Source organism: Vidua chalybeata, chromosome 28 (assembly GCF_026979565.1).
Source record: "Vidua chalybeata isolate OUT-0048 chromosome 28, bVidCha1 merged haplotype, whole genome shotgun sequence".
Lineage (NCBI taxonomy): Eukaryota > Metazoa > Chordata > Aves > Passeriformes > Viduidae > Vidua > Vidua chalybeata.
Genome location: NC_071557.1, coordinates 4825967 through 4843527, shown reverse-complemented (window position 1 = coordinate 4843527; position 17561 = coordinate 4825967).

Here is a 17561-nt window from a genome sequence, read left to right as displayed (position 1 = left end):
TGAAAGTGTCCCACATCTGCAGGGCCAGGTGTCGTTTTCCAGGAGGGAAAAGGTCCCAAATCTGCAGGGGCGGGGTGTCGTTTTCCAGAAGGGAAAAGGTCCCAAATCTGCAGGGCCAGGTGTCATTTTCCAGGAGGGAAAAGATCCCAAATCTGCAGGGGCGGGGTGTTGTTTTCCAGGAGAGAAAAGGTCCCAAATCTGCAGGGGCAGGTGTCGTTTTCCAGGAGGGAAAAGGTCCCAAATCTGCAGGGGCAGGGGGTCATTCTCCATGAGGGGAAGAGTCCCAAATCTGCAGGGGCAGGTGTCGTTTTCCAGGAGGGAAAAGATCCCAAATCTGCAGGAGCATGGGGTCATTCTCCAGGAGGGGAAGGGTCCCGTGTTGTGTCCCATGAGGGGAAGGGTCCCACTTCTGCAGGGCCAGGTGTTGTTTTCCAGGGGGGGGAGGGTCCCATGTTGTGTCCCAGAAGGGAAAAGGGTCCCCGTGTAGTTTTCCAGGATGGAAAGTGTCCCAAAACTGCAGGGCCAGGTGTCATTCTCCAGGAGGGGAAGGGTCCCGTGTTGTGTCCCAGGAGGGGAAGGGTCCCATGCTGGCTCCAGCTGGTCCTGGCTGCGGGATGTGCACCAGAGTGACTGGGACCAAGGTCACAGCCCTGTGCTCCTCCCAGCTGGGAGGAATTTAGGGGTTCATCCTTCTGTGATAGAGCAGAGGATGAACCTTTTCCTCACCCTAACCCAAATTTTCCAGCTGAGAAAAGCAGCCACCGTGTCTGGGATTGCTTTGCTGCTGTGGGGTCCCTGAAACTGGGGTCAGGTCTTTTTATCAGGAGGGGATCCTGCTCTTTTCTGGCTCCTGGAGAAGTGTTGAGGATTCCTCAGCACCTCAGAGAGAAAACCTTGCTGTTTTCTCCTGTTCTAATTGCATGGGCAGGAGGGGAATACGAAATCAGCTCTTTCAGATTTGTCAATTTTCAGAAGCTATTAAGCCATTCCGGTTTAATTTTGGTTCAGAGCCGTTCCGTTATGGATGCAGGGAGGAAGCCATCCCTGATGACCCTCGGGACATGCCAAAGTGCTTTAAGATCAGTTTGGGCAGTCAGAGATGTGTGAGTAATAAAACGTCTGCTCTGGGAAGGGCCTTTGCCCACCCTTGGCAGGGGAACCTGGCAAGAAGCTCCTCCACGGCTGTGCTGCTCCTTCCCATCCCTCTGCCTCCTTCAGGAGCCCTCTCCATCTTTTCCTTCCCTTTTTTTTTTTTTTTTTCCTTTCTTTCCTTGCAAACCTCTGAAGTTAAGGCACCACAAGATGCAACATGACATAATCAATACAAAAACTTTCCTAGCTTGCCAAGCCTTGGGTTTTTTTTTTTCTTTTTTTTGTTTTGTTTTGTTTTTGTTTTTTTTTTTTCTGAAGTGTCTTGCTATCTGTCAGCATGTGCTAATTGAGCCTACACGCCCATATGGCACCTGCTCCCTGGAGGGAAGCGTTTCCATAGCCCTGGAGAGCACAAAGAGTGCTTGGGAGGGAAGCACTTGCCTGGGAATGTTGTATTCCTGGAAAACAAACTGGGGATGGTACCCCCAGGGCTCAGCTGGAGCCTCTGGTGTCATTGCTGGGCCGCTTAGGACGCTGACACTGGGTGAGTTGTGCTAGGCTTGGCTTAAATTTAGAACTGTGGAAGGTTTTAGTTCTGAGGAGGGTGAGAAAAATGATGGGGGGGGGGGGGGGGGCGTTTCTGAAGAGCCCAAATGGGGCAGCAGCTCTGTTAAACCTGAGGGATGGTGGCTGTGCTGCCCAGACGTCGCCGGGAATGGCTCAGTAACAGAAGCATCCACTCCAGCTGAGCTCAGCAGCTGGAATTTCACATCCCCCCCTCCCCCGGGGCCGTGTCACCAAAACCTCAGCCAGGGTTCAAGAGCTCTCCGGGCCCTCAGGAGGCATCTGCCACCGTGGGGAAGGGAGGTGCTCGCTCCCTTCCATCCACAGATGGGCAGACAGAAGGAGAAGGGGCTGCCTGAGCCATGCGCGGAGAGGGAGCATAAAAAAAAAAAAAATAGCAGAGAGTCATGAGTTTTTGCTCTGCAAAGGAAACAAAACACCCTCTGAGTCATTCTGAAGGGCTGGGGCTCTGTCAGCCCGGCCACCAGCTCGGGCAGATGTGACAAGGGGCCTGGGAGGTGTGAAATTCCTACAAATGTGGGAATATGGGTGACGCAGAGCTGGAGGGCGCTGCAGGAAACACGTGGAGCGGTGGGCAGGGCAGCCGAAAGTTTGGGATCAGTGGGGCTGGCACGAGGCTCGTGTGCACCTCCTGAAACCCCTGGTCAGCCCCAAATGACCAAGAGTGCCAGTGGGGCTGGCACGAGGCTCGTCTGCACCTCCTGAAACCCCTGGTCAGCCCCAAATGACCAAGAGGTCAGTGGGGCTGGCACGAGGCTCGTCTGCACCTCCTGAAACCCCTGGTCAGCCCCAAATGACCGAGAGATCAGTGGGGCTGGCACGAGGCTCGTGTGCACCTCCTGAAACCCCTGGTCAGCCCCAAATGACCAAGAGGTCAGTGGGGCTGGCACGAGGCTCGTCTGCACCTCCTGAAACCCCTGGTCAGCCCCAAATGACCAAGAGGTCAGTGGGGCTGGCACAAGACCCATCTGCACCTCCTGAAACCCCTGGTCAGCCCCAAATGACCGAGAGATCAGTGGGGCTGGCACGAGGCCCGTCTGCACCTCCTGAAACCCCCTGGTCAGCCCCAGAACTGCAAGAGCAGCACTCAAGAAGAGGAACTGAGCCGTTTCTGGTAGAAAAACCATTGGAAAAAAAAAAAAAAAATCAGGGTTGGATTGTTGTGCCACAGACTTGGTGCTGTATAAACCATAATTTCCAGGGCTTGGGGATTTTTGGGGTGTGCAGGGGTTAAACAGCTCGGTTGTCTACCCAGAGTCTTCAGACCTGGCTTTTTGGGAATGTTGATGACACAGCCACACAGATTTGACTCTGAAATCAGTGGGTTGCTCTCAAAAGGAGAGATGAGCCTGGGCCTAGGCCTTTTCTCATTCCTTTTGCTGTCCTGAGCATTCCTTGGAGCTCACTGAGCCGGCGCAGGAATTATAAACAGGAATTGCTGTGCTTTGGGTGGATCAAACTGTGCCTCCCATCCCCTCCCATCCCTCAGGGCTGCTGTGCTGCAGAAATGGCGCTGATTAAAGTCTGTGTTTGTGTTTGATGCTGTACCTGGACAGAGGAGGGACTGTCCCCCAAAAAGCTCCGGGCTTTTGTTGGTTAAGCACGATGGAATCGCTGTGTTTGCTGAGACCCCACACCTGTCCCAGCTTTGATGCTGATCAGGGCCTAAAATCACCTGCAACAAGCAGGTGAAATGAAATCCCCCCTCCCACACAGCAGAGCTCTGTGACCACCCTGAGAGCAGCTAAAGCCCCACAGGCTAAGGCTTGATAAAGTGATTTTATGATCACCCAAAATCCATTTAGTTTTCCCATGTCCCTTTCTGGTTTTGCCTGCCTGCTGTCTGTAAGGGCGAGCTCTGCACTTGTAGCTCTTGTTCAAAATGAATTTACAGTGCTTTTCAGTGCCTCGCAGCTGTTATCGAGTGTTGGTTGGGATTTTTAGGCGAGGTTTCCTACAGAAACTGGGGTTTGCTGGAATCCAGTACTTTTGCACTCACTGCAAAAGCAGAGACCAAAAAACGCTGCCGATAAGAAGTCCCAGCACATTTGTGTGTGGAAGAGAGGCTGATAACATTCACCCACCTCTCTGCAGTAGATTGTCACAAGAATTGTCATGTGAGAATCCGTTGATCCTCGTGTTGCAGTGCTGAGGGGCTTTGCCACTCCTGTGACACCAACGTGAACGCCCTCGGTCACTCAGAGGGGAGGCTGGAACTTCCACGTGCAGATTCATGGGGTTGGGACCAAACATTTGATTCCCTCCAGGGCCTGATCCTGCCAAAGGCACTGAGCATTGGAGCTGCCTCCTGGAGGGGCTTTAGGGCACCCAGGAATATTGGGGCCAGTGGTGCCTTAGGATTTCAGCTTTTCTATTTCCATCTATTTGTAACCCTGCAGTTCTTCAGTGCAGAACTCTGAACTCCAAACTCACTGGGAGCTGCTGCTTCCCCATTTTGGGCAGACACAACAATTCCTCTCCAGGCTGGGAACCAAGGACACCTCACTGCCTCGGGGCCCAGAGATGGAAACAAAAGTGACCTGGGGGCAGCAAACTTGGGCTCAATGACTTCATCACCTGAAGCTGGAATTGGGAGATGAACCCCAATATGCCAATGGACCAAACTTACAAAAGTGTGAAACCCGTGAGCCGCCGTCCATTTTTGGGTGTAGCCCCTGGGGGCTTTGTCTGCCCTAAATGTACCTGAAGGCCCTTCAGTAAATAGAAATGATTTTTATTCCCTGAATTTTGTCTGGCCTCTGGTTTTAGGTAGTCCCAAAAGGCATCACCAGGAGGTGGGTGTGGATTATGAGAGCTGAGCTAAGCACGTGACTCCTTAAATTTCCTTGGCGCGTGTAATCCTGCAAGGGCTGCCCACCCTGGAATTTCCTTTGGAGCTGGGGTGGGGATTCACTGGAGCTGCCATGGGTCTGGGGTGGGATCCCTTCAGTGCCAAACAGAGGGGCTGAGCACTGCTGAGCCCTCAGGAGCACCTCCTGCCCCTGGCAGGGCACACCCCGCTGTGGAAGGGCCACAATTATTGGGATCTGAGGCAGCTGGAGCACAGAGGTGGCAGGAAAATCAATAAATAACCCCCAACCCGGGAAAGTTGGCTTTGCCGGCTGGAGTTTGTTTGGGAAGGGAAGTGCTGGTGACCAGATGTGTGTAGGAGCAGGGAGGGGGTGCTGTGGGTTTGCAGAGCTGGTGGCAAACACAGAGCGGGCATAAATTGGATTAGAGCAGCTTGGACGGCTGCGTGTGGCAGTGGGCGTGCGGATCCAGCCTGGCAGGGCTGCTCTGGGAATATCCCAGGATTTGGGATGGAGGCACCAGGGCTGCAGGGAGTTCAGCAGTGTCTGCGCTTCAGCTGGGGCCTGCCTGCTTACACAACAGGCTGGGATTGCAGCAGGGATGTTTTCCTGCCTGTTTTTCCGTGTGGGTGGAACTTGGTAGACAGGAATCCTCAGGTGGGGAAGGGGAACGAGCGCCTGGGGCAGAGGGAATGTGCTAAACCCGGCACTGACACGGAACCGAGGCCTCAGCCTGGCTATAAATTGCCACCTTGCGAAGCAATTTTGGCTTTTGCTGTGTTCTCACTTGTGATAAATTTGCTGGGAACTGGAGGTGTTTCGCCTCGGATGCCTCGAGCTGTTCCCTGAATCTTTCCCAGGGCTTGGAGAGGGAATTTGTCTGTCTCCTGTGCACACTCCGCACATCCTCAGAAAGCCAGGGAGGTGTTTTCCTAAGGAAAACCTGCTGGTGCAGAGGGCTTGTCTCTCGGAAACAAAGCTTTCAGGGAGGTGGAGTGTTTCTGGCTGGGAAACTGCTCTTGGCACAGGCGGAGTGTGAGGCAGGCGGTGAAGGCTGAACCTGTTGGTGTTCATTCCCCTGGCCTGGGGAAGAGCCCAGTGCCCAGTTCCTGCCCTGCCCCATTCCCAGATCCCAAAAAACCATCTTGGCTACCAAAGGGACCAGACAGAGTTATCCTGACTGAGCTTGTTCTGTATTTATGGAATTTATTATTCCGTTTTTATTTATTCAGTGTATGTTATGCATTATATTTATGGAATTTGTATTTATATTATGGAACAAGCTTTGTTATGTATGTATGTGTTTGTTTATTTTATTTATTGATATTGTTATGTATTTATTATTTATTAATTTAGGAACAGGACATTCCCTTGAGATAACAATGATCCAGCTGAGCCTCCTTGCATCCTCCCAGACAGGAGAGAATTCCAGCTTCAATCTCCTCCATCACTTCAGGTGATGCCTTCTCTAGCCCATCCTCTGGCTTGGGTTGTTAGTTTTTTTAAAGCCCCTTTCAGAAGGTCTCGTTCTGTTCCATTGTGCCACGAAAACAAAGATGCCAAACCCTGATTTTCTCAGGAAATGTGACTTATTTTTCCTCAGGCAGCCCACGGGGAGGGCACTGAGCACCCCAAGGAGCAGAGCTGACACCCTCCCTGGCGGGGAGGCAGCTCCAGTGACGGCTCTGTTTGGATTCTGTCTGGATTCACAGAATTCACAGAATCACAGAATCACAGAATCACAGAATTCACAGAATCACAAAAGCACAGAATTCACAGAATCACAGAATCACAGAATCACAGAAGCACAGAATTCACAGAATCACAGAATTCACAGAATCACAAAAGCACAGAATTCACAGAATCACAGAATCACAGAATCACAGAATCACAGAAGCACAGAAGCACAGAATCACAGAATTCACAGAATCACAGAATTCACAGAATTCACAGAATGACAGAATTCACAGAAGCACAGAAGCACAGAATTCACAGAATCACAGAATCAAAGAATCACAGAATCACAGAATCACAGAATCACAGAATGACTGGGTTGGAAGAGACCTTCCAGATCATCGAGTCCAGCCCAGCCCCAACACCTGAACTGACCCCTGGCCCCCAGTGCCACACCCAGGCTTTGTTAAACACACCCAGGGATGGTGGCTCCACCATCTCCCCGGGCAGCCATTCCAGAATTTCATCACTCTTTCTGTAAAAAACCTTTTCCTCACATCCAACCTCTGTTTCCCTTGGGGCAGCTCGAGGCTGTGTCCTCTGGTTCTGTCAGTTCCTGGAGACAGAGCCCGGCCCCAGCTGAGCACAGGCACCTCTCAGGAGCTGTGAGAGTGCTGAGGTCAGCCCTGAGTGTCCTTTTCTCCAGGCTGAGCACCCCCAGCTCCCTCGGCCGTTCCTCACAGGGTTTGTGCTCAAGGATTCCAGCCTCTCCCCGAGGATGAGTGACTGTCCCAGTGTCACCTGGCTGGAAGGCTCCTTGTGTGGCTGCAGGTCGGCGAGGGATGAGCTGAGCCAGCTATGGAGACATTCCCTTCCCAGAGAAAAGATTTGTTCCAGGCTGGATTCAGAGCTGCTTCGCTCCTTTCTGGATTAGTTACTCAGTTCTCTTACTCAGGCACTTTACTTTTTGCAGGCTCTTGCTGCTGGTTTTATTTTGGGACATTCTGCTGTGTTAGGGAGTGCAGTTTATTGTGAGGATCATAAAATCCTGGAATATTTTGGGTTGCAATGAGCAGTCTTCAGCCTGCCCAGGTTGCTCAGAGCCCCATCCATCCTTTCCCAGGGCTGGGGATGCTGCAGTCCCCAGCTGCCTTCAGCTGCTGGCTTGTTTTAAATGCCGGGCTGGAAGATTGTTCAGGAACAGACTGGGGAGGAGAGGAGATGTCCCAGCTCTCCAAACTGAAGCCTTTGACCCAGTGCCACATGGTGAGGGCAGGGGCGTGGCTTTAAATTGATTCTAGTGACAGCTGGAGAGGATTTGGTGCCTGTTGGTGATGTTTCTTGGCACTTTGGTGAGTCTAAAGAAGTAGAATGAGGCTCAGGTCCTTGTCACCTTCTGTGCAGCCTGGTGGGTGACACCAGTGCTCTGGGCATGTTTAAAAATGCTCCTCAACTGCCCTGGGCTGGTGCTAAGTGAGAGGAGCAGGGAGGGAACGGGGCACAGCACAGAACCATGGAATGGCTTGGGCTGGGCTGGGCTGGGCTGGGTGGGGTTGGGTTAGGCTGGGTTTGGTTGGGCTGGGATGGGTTGGGTTGGACTAAGTTGGGTTGGGATGGGTTGGGTTGATTTGGGAGGGACCTTCGGGTCAGGGTTGGGTTGGATCGAGTTGGGTTGGGTTCGGCGGGGCTGGGCTCAGTTGGATTGGATTGGATTGGATTGGATTGGATTGGATTGGATTGGATTGGATTGGGATGGGTTGGGATGGGTTGGGCTGATTTGGGAGGGACCTTTGGGCCAGGGTTGGGTTGGGTTGGGTTGGGTTGGGTTCAGCTGGGCTGGGCTGGGCTGGGCTTGGTTGGATTGGATTGGATTGAGCTGGGTTGGGTTCGGCTGGGCTGGGCTGGACTGGGCTAGGCTGGATTGGGTTGGATTGCGTTGGGTTGGGTTGGGTTCGGCTGGGCTGGATTGGGCTGGGCTGGGCTGGGCTGGGCTGGGCTTGGTTGGATTGGATTGGATTGAGCTGGGTTGGGCTGCATTTGGTTGGGTTGGGTTGGACTGAGTTGGGTTGGGAGTGGCTGGGCTGGGCTGGGCTGGATTGGGTTGCATTGAGTTGGGATGGGTTGGGTTGGACTGAGTTGGGTTGGGATGGGTTGGGCTGATTTGGGAGGGACCTTCAGGCCAGGGTTGGGTTGGATCGAGTTGGGTTGGGTTCAGCTGGGCTGGGCTTGGTTGGATTGGATTGGATTGGATTGGACTAAGTTGGGTTGGGATGGGTTGGGATGGGTTGGACTGAGTTGGGTTGGGTTGGGATGGGTTGGGCTGGGTTGGGCTGGGCTTGGTTGGATTGGATTGAGTTGGGTTGGGCTGCATTTGGTTGGGTTGGGTTGGACTGAGTTGGGTTGGGAGTGGCTGGGCTGGGCTGGGCTGGATTGGGTTGGATTGAGTTGGGATGGGTTGGGTTGGACTAAGTTGGGTTGGGATGGGTTGGGTTGGACTGAGTTGGGTTGGGATGGGTTGGGTTGATTTGGGAGGGACCTTCGGGCCAGGGTTGGGTTGGATCGAGTTGGGTTGGGTTCGGCGGGGCTGGGCTTGGTTGGATTGGATTGGATTGGATTGGATTGGATTGGATTGGATTGGGATGGGTTGGACTGAGTTAGGTTGGGTTGGGATGGGTTGGGCTGATTTGGGAGGGACCTTTGGGCCAGGGTTGGGTTGGGTTGGGTTGGGTTGGGTTGGGTTCAGCTGGGCTGGGCTGGGCTGGGCTTGGTTGGATTGGATTGGATTGAGCTGGGTTGGGTTCGGCTGGGCTGGGCTGGACTGGGCTAGGCTGGATTGGGTTGGATTGCGTTGGGTTGGGTTGGGTTCGGCTGGGCTGGACTGGGCTGGGCTGGGCTGGGCTGGGCTTGGTTGGATTGGATTGGATTGAGCTGGGTTGGGCTGCATTTGGTTGGGTTGGGTTGGACTGAGTTGGGTTGGGAGTGGCTGGGCTGGGCTGGGCTGGATTGGGTTGGATTGAGTTGGGATGGGTTGGGTTGGACTGAGTTGGGTTGGGATGGGTTGGGCTGATTTGGGAGGGACCTTCAGGCCAGGGTTGGGTTGGATCGAGTTGGGTTGGGTTCAGCTGGGCTGGGCTTGGTTGGATTGGATTGGATTGGATTGGACTAAGTTGGGTTGGGATGGGTTGGGATGGGTTGGACTGAGTTGGGTTGGGTTGGGATGGGTTGGGCTGGGTTGGGCTGGGCTTGGTTGGATTGGATTGAGTTGGGTTGGGTTGCGTTCAGCTGGGCTGGGCTGGGCTGGGCTGGGCTTGGTTGGATTGGATTGGATTGAGCTGGGTTGGGTTCGGCTGGGCTGGGCTGGACTCGGTTAGGCTAGATTGGGTTGGATTGCGTTGGGTTGGGTTGGGTTCGGCTGGGTTGGGCTGGACTGGGCTGGGCTGGGCTGGGCTGGACTGGGCCAGGCTGGGCTGGGCTGGGCTGGGCTGGGCTGGGCCTGGCTGGATTGGATTGGATTGAGCTGCATTCGGTTGGGTTGGGTTGGACTGAGTTGGGCTGGGAGTGGCTGGGCTGGGCTGGGCTGGGCTGGGCTGGGCTGGGCTGGGCTGGGCTGGATTGGATTGGATTGAGCTGCATTCGGTTGGGTTGGGTTGGACTGAGTTGGGTTGGGTTCGGCTGGGCTGGACTGGGCTGGGCTGGGCTGGGCTGGGCTGGGCTGGGCTGGGCTGGGCTGGATTGGATTGGATTGAGCTGGGTTGGGCTGCGTTCGGTTGGGTTGGGTTGGACTGAGTTGGGCTGGGAGTGGCTGGGCTGGGCTGCTTTGCTTTGGGCTGGGTTGGGTCAGAGGGACCTTTAAGCCCATCCCATTCCCCCCTGCCATGGAGAGGGACGCTTTCCCTGGATCGGGGTGCTCATCTCCACATCCAGTGCCTGGAGCAGTGTCCGGCTCCTGACAGGGGTCCTGGTTGTGGCCGCACGCTCGGGCCCTGGCTCTGAGCACACACATGAGCAAGCAGCTCTCGCTGGGCTCAGCTTCCTCCTCCAAATGCTCTTTGTAGCCTTTGGGCAGAACAGTCACCCGTGAACAAGCAGGAAAAAAAACCCTTTTGAAGCCTTATGGAACCGGGCAGAGAGCTGGAACCAGTGCGAGTGATGAGCTGATGCAGCAACAACCCTCCCTGCAACAGGTCCTCATGGTATTTATTAAAAAAAAAAATTCTAAAATTCATTTTCCACAGCAGGAATTGCCAGTGCAAGCAGGAGATTTCCTTGCTGAATTTAACAGAGCTTGAGTTACTCCAAGCATGGAGGTTCTGCTTTAGGAATGCACAATTTGTAGGTAAAAGAAGGGGATCTGGTAAACCAGAGGCTTTAAAACACATCAGCACATAAATGCCAGCATTAATAACATTCTGAATTATATTTTTTCTTTTCCTAAAGGTCACTGGCTTTGAACAAACCTTAAGGAGTCAGACAATCTTTGTTTGGTGATGTGCTGATAGCTGGAATCTCCAGCTGGAGCAACAGGAACCAGGGACATTGGAGCCTGGGAGGAATTTTAATCAACAAAATACCAGTGTTTTGTTGGCAATAGCACGAGAAAAAGGAGGAGAGGGTTTGTTTTATTCACCCAAAATGCACAAGAGGTGATTTGGGGTGAATAAAGTCTGTGTGGTCTGCTAGGAAGGGGCAAATACAACGCTCAGCTCTCCCAGCTCAGGGGGCCAGGAGAAGCAGAAGGGTTTATCCTTAACTCAAATTAAGGACTTCTGTCCATAATTCGGGGTTTGTCCTTAACTGTGCCTCAAATTAAGGACTTCTATCCATAATTCAGGGTTTATCCTTAACTGTGCCTCAAATTAAGGACTTCTGTCAATGATTCGGGGTTCATCCTTAACTGTGCCTCAAATTAAGGACTTCTGTCCATAATTTGGGGTTTATCCTTAACTGTGCCTCAAATTAAGGACTTCTGTCCATAATTTGGGGTTTATCCTTAACTGTGCCTCAAATTAAGGACTTCTGTCCATGATTTGGGGTTCATCCTTACCTGTGCCTCAAATTAAGGACTTCTGTCCATGATTCGGGGTTTATCCTTAACTGTGCCTCAAATTAAGGACTTCTGTCCATGATTTGGGGTTTATCCTTAACTGTGCCTCAAATTAAGGACTTCTATCCATAATTTGGGGTTTGTCCTTAACTGTGCCTCAAATTAAGGACTTCTGTCCATGATTTGGGGCTCATCCTTAACTGTGCCTCAAATTAAGGACTTTTGTCCATGATTCAGGCTGAGGGCGGGATGGGCCTCAGGATTGGAAATCAGGGTGGAAAGGCTGGGAGAACTGGGAATGTTCAGCCTGGAAAAGAGACGTGGGGTGGCAGAACTGTGACCTTCCAGGACCTGAAGGGAGAGGAAGGATGGAGTGAGACTTTGGGCAGGAAGGATGGAGGGACAGGACAAGGGGGAATGGAATCCCCTGCCGGAGTGCAGGGTTAGGTGGGATATTGGGAAGGAATTCCTGGCTGGGAGGGTGGGGAGGGGCTGGGATGGAATTCCCAGAGCAGCTGTGGCTGCCCCTGGATCCCTGGAAGTGGCCAAGGCCAGGTTGGATCACCCTGGGACAGCGGGAGGTGTCCCTGTCCTGGCAGGGGTGGCACTGGCTGGGATTTAAGGTCCCACCCAACCCAAACCACTCCAGGATTCCAAGGTTTCCCTTCGGTTCTCCACTGTGTCCTCCCAGCTGCCCTGGCAGGTTCAGCAGACAGGAATTGTCCCTCAAATCCCCAAAATCTCCGGGAAGAGGGAGGAGCTGGGCAAGGGTGTGGGATCCTGGGATCTGCCGAGCAGGTGGAGACTCTGAACAGCTTCTCCTTCACAAAGAACGGGTTCTTCTGAGAAACGAGATCCATCTCCATGCTCAAACAGGAATTTGGGGCTGGATTTTTTTTCATCAGGGTAACAGGACCCGATGGCAGAACAGGGCAAAGCTGAACCTGGCTTTCAATGGTGAGAAGGAAAAATAATGCAACTTAAATGTTTGGCTGCTTCATTTTGTGTTTTCTGGGGAAAGGTGGGAATCTGTTTGGGATCTACAGAGGAAATCTCAAAATAAAGGTGGCAGGTTTAGGAAATAATTTCATTTCTAGGGCTTGTTTGAGGTGAGTTCATATATCTGGGAATTGGTGCCCAGTTGTCTGTGGAGTTTCGCCACACTTTGTCCTGAACCTCTTCAGGAGTGCCAGAGATTTTCTCAACACATTTTGGGAGCAAACAAGGAAAATATTTATTTTTCTGCTTTTTTTTTCTCATCTATTGGTTTAAATTATTTACTTCTCTACACATTCAGCATTTGAAAGTCCTCTGAGTAACCCAAGCAATGGAGATGAAAACCTCTGCGAGAGGCTGTGCACAAACTGATTAAATTGGGCTCCAAAATCTGCTCTGAAGTCAGGGCGATGTTAATCAGCAGCAGAACTGAATGAGGGAAAAGATAAACACACACTTGGTTTTCCAGCACTTTCAGAACAGCCCCCACAGCTGCTTTGGTTCAAAATATTGATTTTCTTTTCACATATGTATTTTTAAATGTCTTTAACACTTTTATTAACGTGACAGTAAAGATATTTGAATGATTCAAATTGAAGTGCTTCATTTCCAAGCAGAATAATGGAATCATTTAGGCTGGAAAAGGCCTTTAAGGCCGAGTCCAACCATATTTCTGTAGTTTTGTCATGTTTAACCCCCTCTAATGCAGTTAAAAAGAACTTAAAGGAGAAACTCTGGGATCTCTCAATTGCACGTGTTCAAATAAAATAATTTACAGTTGTTTCCTCCTACCTCTTCACCCCCAAAAATCAAATTACTGCAATCAGTGTCACTTTAACCAGACTGTATTTCAGTCCCTGTTTGGCCCTTCTTTCCCCAAAACTCCTGCACCCAAAAGGCCTGGAGGGAAGTTTTGCTGGGGTATTTTAAGGTGGATAAGACATCTTGATCTTTTAAATAATAATTTAAAATTGAGGGGAAAACCCCTTCTCGTGCTGTAGGAGCCCCTCCCACCATTGCCAGCCCGGTGCAGCTCTCTCCAGCTCACCTGTGGGAATGCTGCCACACCTGGGACAGGTGGGATGGACACTCTGGGAGAAGGTCCTGCATCACCTCCGTCCTCCCCCACGGGTGCAGGGAGCTCCTGCTCCACTGCTCCAGCCAAACCCAGTGATGGAAAAAGGCAGCCCCGGGAAAGCTCCGGAACGGCACCAGTTAACTGCCAATCGTGGTTTTCCGGTGTGTCCTAGTTTAGGGCAAAATTTGGGAGAAGACCTCCGGAAGGAGCCCCCAGGAAGCAAACCCCCCACGGCCCCTCCCCCACCTCCCGAATTCGGGATCCTCCCGAATCCTTCAGGAAGGATTTCCTCAGAGAGAAATGGAAAAAAAAACTGTTTATTTAACAAGCAAAAACACTCCCCAATACAAAAAAAAAAAAAAAAAAATCAACACCAGATGACAAAACCCTTTCACCGTTCTGAAGAGATGACAAATTCAGAAAGTCTCTCCTGGGAGTGGTCACCCAGCTATCAGTCTCCGGCGCTGGGGAATGGCTGCTGCAGGTCACAAAATGCAGACTCTCGGTGTTTCTTGATGTTTCCCAGGTCCAGGTCCAGAGCAGGTTCAGATGAAATTCAGGAAAAGGAAAGAGAAGGGAAAAAAGAAACAGTCCAGGGTAAAAGTTGGACTGCCTAGCTAAACTAACTAATAAGTAAAAGCAAAGCCAAGCCAGCTGAGCCTCTCCTAGACACAGACCATGGTGGAAGGTGAGCTGGCTGATAACAACACAAACCAATCCTTCACCTTCAGAGTCAGTCCTGAAGGCACAGAACATAACATCAGGCATGAACAGGACACACGATTTGGGATACAAACACCATTCCGTCACCCTAGGACACGGTGGGATCAACAAACAGGGCCCTTGGCTTCCCAAAAATGCACGGTGAGAGCTGGGAACCTTCTCTGCTTCTTCCCACTCCTGACTGAAAGCATCGGGAAGTGTTTCTCGTTTGTTCTGCTGCGATGGTTCAGCCTGGAGGCTTGGGGTGGCCGAATTGTGACCCTCCAGTGCCTGAAGGAACCTACAGGGAACACGGAGAGAGAGGAGTTCCAAGGGATGGAGGGGCAGGGCACCGGGAATGGCTTCAAACTGACCGAGAGCGGGGTTTGGGTGGGATATTGGGATGGAATTCCTCCCTGTGAGGGAGGGGAGGGGCTGGGATGGAATTCCCAGAGGAGCTGTGGCTGCCCCTGCATCCCTGGCAGTGCCCAAGGCCAGGCTGGAGCACCCTGGGCCAGTGGGAGGTGTCCTTGCCCATATCGAGGGTGGAATGGGATGGGATTTAATGTCCTTCCAACGCAACCCATTCCATAATCCCATAAAATATCTTCTTCTGGAGTGGCCACGTAGTGATGGCAGTGCAGGGCTTCTTCACCCAAACCTTTGGGATCCTGTTTCTAGTTACAAATGCCCGTGATTTCTGCTGGAAGTCAATATTCCATCCAGCCCTCCCATCCTGCCCTTCAGAGGTCCCACCTGCAGCTCCAGCCATCCTGGGCACGTTGGCAACTTCACTCCTGTCACCTCCAGCTCCGGGAATGCTGCAGCCAGAGACAGAATAAATCTATTAATGCACAGGCAGGGAAATTGGTGCCTGTTAACAGCAGCTAAATTTAACTGAGGGAGCCAAATCCTCTTTGGGGGTGAGCTGGGTGACGTCAGTGTCTGCTATAAATTAGGGATTGATTCTGCTGCGTTTAGGACTGCACAAATTCTGAGTGGTTTTGGTGTCCCTGTGTGCAAGGGATGAAATGAAATAATGTGTAAAATGCTTGTTTTGTTGGCCTGGCCTCGTGTCTGCTCCTGGAAATAGTGGCGAGCTGGAAATGGACTGGGGGCGTCCTGGTGTGTGTTGGGATGAACTTTGTGTTTGGAGACTCTGCAGTTACTGACTGCCTGCAAACATCTTCGATTTGAGAATGAATTTCTGCTCCATTTCTTCATTTAGAGCTGCAATGCTGGTGCAGAGCCCCCGTTCCTCAGCCACATTTCAGCAGTGACCTTTTCCAGCAGCACTCATCCCCAGCGCCGTTCCTGTTGCGTGTCCTCCCCGTGTCCATGGCGATGGAGAGACCCCGGGGCTGTGTCAGGCAGAGAGGAGGTGCTGATCAAATTCCCCTTTCAAATTCCCCTTTCCTCTTTCTTTACTCTTACTTTCCCCACCCCGGATTTAAGCAGGCAGACCACACACAAGCCCTGTTCCTCCTCTCTCTGTGTTTCCAGTCGCTGCAGTCACTGGGCTGTGTGCTCTGAACTGGGCTCAGCGTGATTTTAAATCCCCCTTCCCCTCCCAGTCCTGGGGGCTCGTTTTGCCAAATTGCTCCGTGTGTTGCACTCTGCATTTTGTCCCTGCCCGACGCTGTCAGAAGCATTTGGTGCCACCCTGCTGAGCTCTGCTGAGAGCCTGGGCTCTGCTCTCACATCGCTCGGGCAGCCCTGGAAGCAGCCTTAGGATTTCAGCTTTTATATTTCCATCTATTTGCAACCCTGCAGTTCTTTAGTGCAGAACTCTGAACTCCAAACTCACTGGGAGCTGCTGCTTCCCCATTTTGGGCAGACACAACAATTCCTCTCCAGGCTGGGAACCAAGGACACCTCACTGCCTCGGGGCCCAGAGATGGAAACAAAAGTGACCTGGGGGCAGCAAACTTGGGCTCAATGACTTCATCACCTGAAGCTGGAATTGGGAGATGAACCCCAATATGCCAATGGACCAAACTTACAAAAGTGTGACACCCGTGAGCCGCCGTCCATTTTTGGGTGTAGCCCCTGGGGGGCTTTGTCTGCCCTAAATGTACCTGAAGGCCCTTCAGTAAATAGAAGTGCTTTTTATTCCCTGAATTTTGTCTGGCTCTGTTTTTAGGTTGTCCCAAAAGGTATGACAGCTATTGGAGAAAATATGTTCCCCATATCCCAACAGCCTTAAAACCCCCGTTGGCTCCAAGGATGAGCACATCTCTCATTTTCCACGAGCTCAGGGAAGCTGCTGTGGGGCTGGTTTTGACCCAGCAGTAAAAGGCTCTTTCCTCTCTTGACAAGATCATTTTTGTTCTTTGCTTTCCCACACTTCCACATTATCACAGGACCAACAGGATGCTGCTGATATGTAATTTTATTTTCCTTTTTTCCATTCAAATGATACTTTAAAGGTGATAGGAGCTGCAGCAGCCTTAGAATTAATTTGGACATTCCTGAGCAACTTCAGGTAAAATTAACAAACATTGCAATTAATTTATCCCAGTTACCCTGGCTAAGGATCCACCCAGCCAGTGTTGGTTTATGATCATGCAGAGCTAAGGAGGACAGAAATAGGCAAGAATGCAAATTTTTGGCACGTTTAGGGGGTTTCTGTGTAGCTCGTGGTGCTGAAATTGCTCTGCTTGAGACTCTTTGAGCCGTGGGGATCCGAGGATTTGGGCAGAGCCAGGGGAGGGACTGACGTGAGCGTGACGGAGGTGCCCAGTGGGAGCCTCTCCTTTAATGCCGGGCAGGCAGGGAGGAGGAGGAGATGGGAAAAGGGAGAGCAGGAACACGGCCTGGAGCTGCCCAGTGGATGGCAGATATTCCCTGCTCCTGCCTCTCCACAGGCTCCAAAATCGCTTTGCCCTCATCTCCTCCTGGGGATGAAGAGCTTTACCCTGAGGGGGAGGGGGCTGGATGGCCTTTAGGGTTTTTAAATGGTTTTAATCCAGGTTTTTAAAGCGCTTTCTCTCATAATCTGCAAGTTTTCTAAAAGCGTGTCTAAAAACAAAGCGCCAAACTTCAACCCCTGAAAGAAACAACTTGGGAATTGCTGCACAGCTCAGAATCAATTTTTAGATGCCTCCAAAATCCCCCTAAAACTCATCTCTATCCATTGTGTGGTACATGGGATTTGTAGACTGGGGACCACCCTTAGCTGAGTTTGACTTAAAGGCCGGGGTTTCCAGGAAAGATCCTTTGGCCAAGTGGAATTTTGCGTACCTGCATTGTGGATGCAGAGTAACACCTTTCAAAACCATCCCTGAGTTTATTAAACACTCACGTTTTGTCAAATCCAAGGGGAATTCAGACAGTTTTGATTGTTTGAGCCTTGAACTCTCCTGTGCGACATTCTCTTGTGTAAATATGGGCAAACATCACATCCATGGCTGTAGTTAGACACAAATAAATTGAGTTCTGTGACTCTTTGACCTTCTGTAAGTTGAATTCTGACAGCCCCTTGTCACCTCCTCAGCTGCCTCCGTAGCTGCTGTGGTTCTCCTGTGTTTTACAGCAATTTTGGGGTTGGGCACAGCCGTGCTGCAGTTGGAAATGTTGC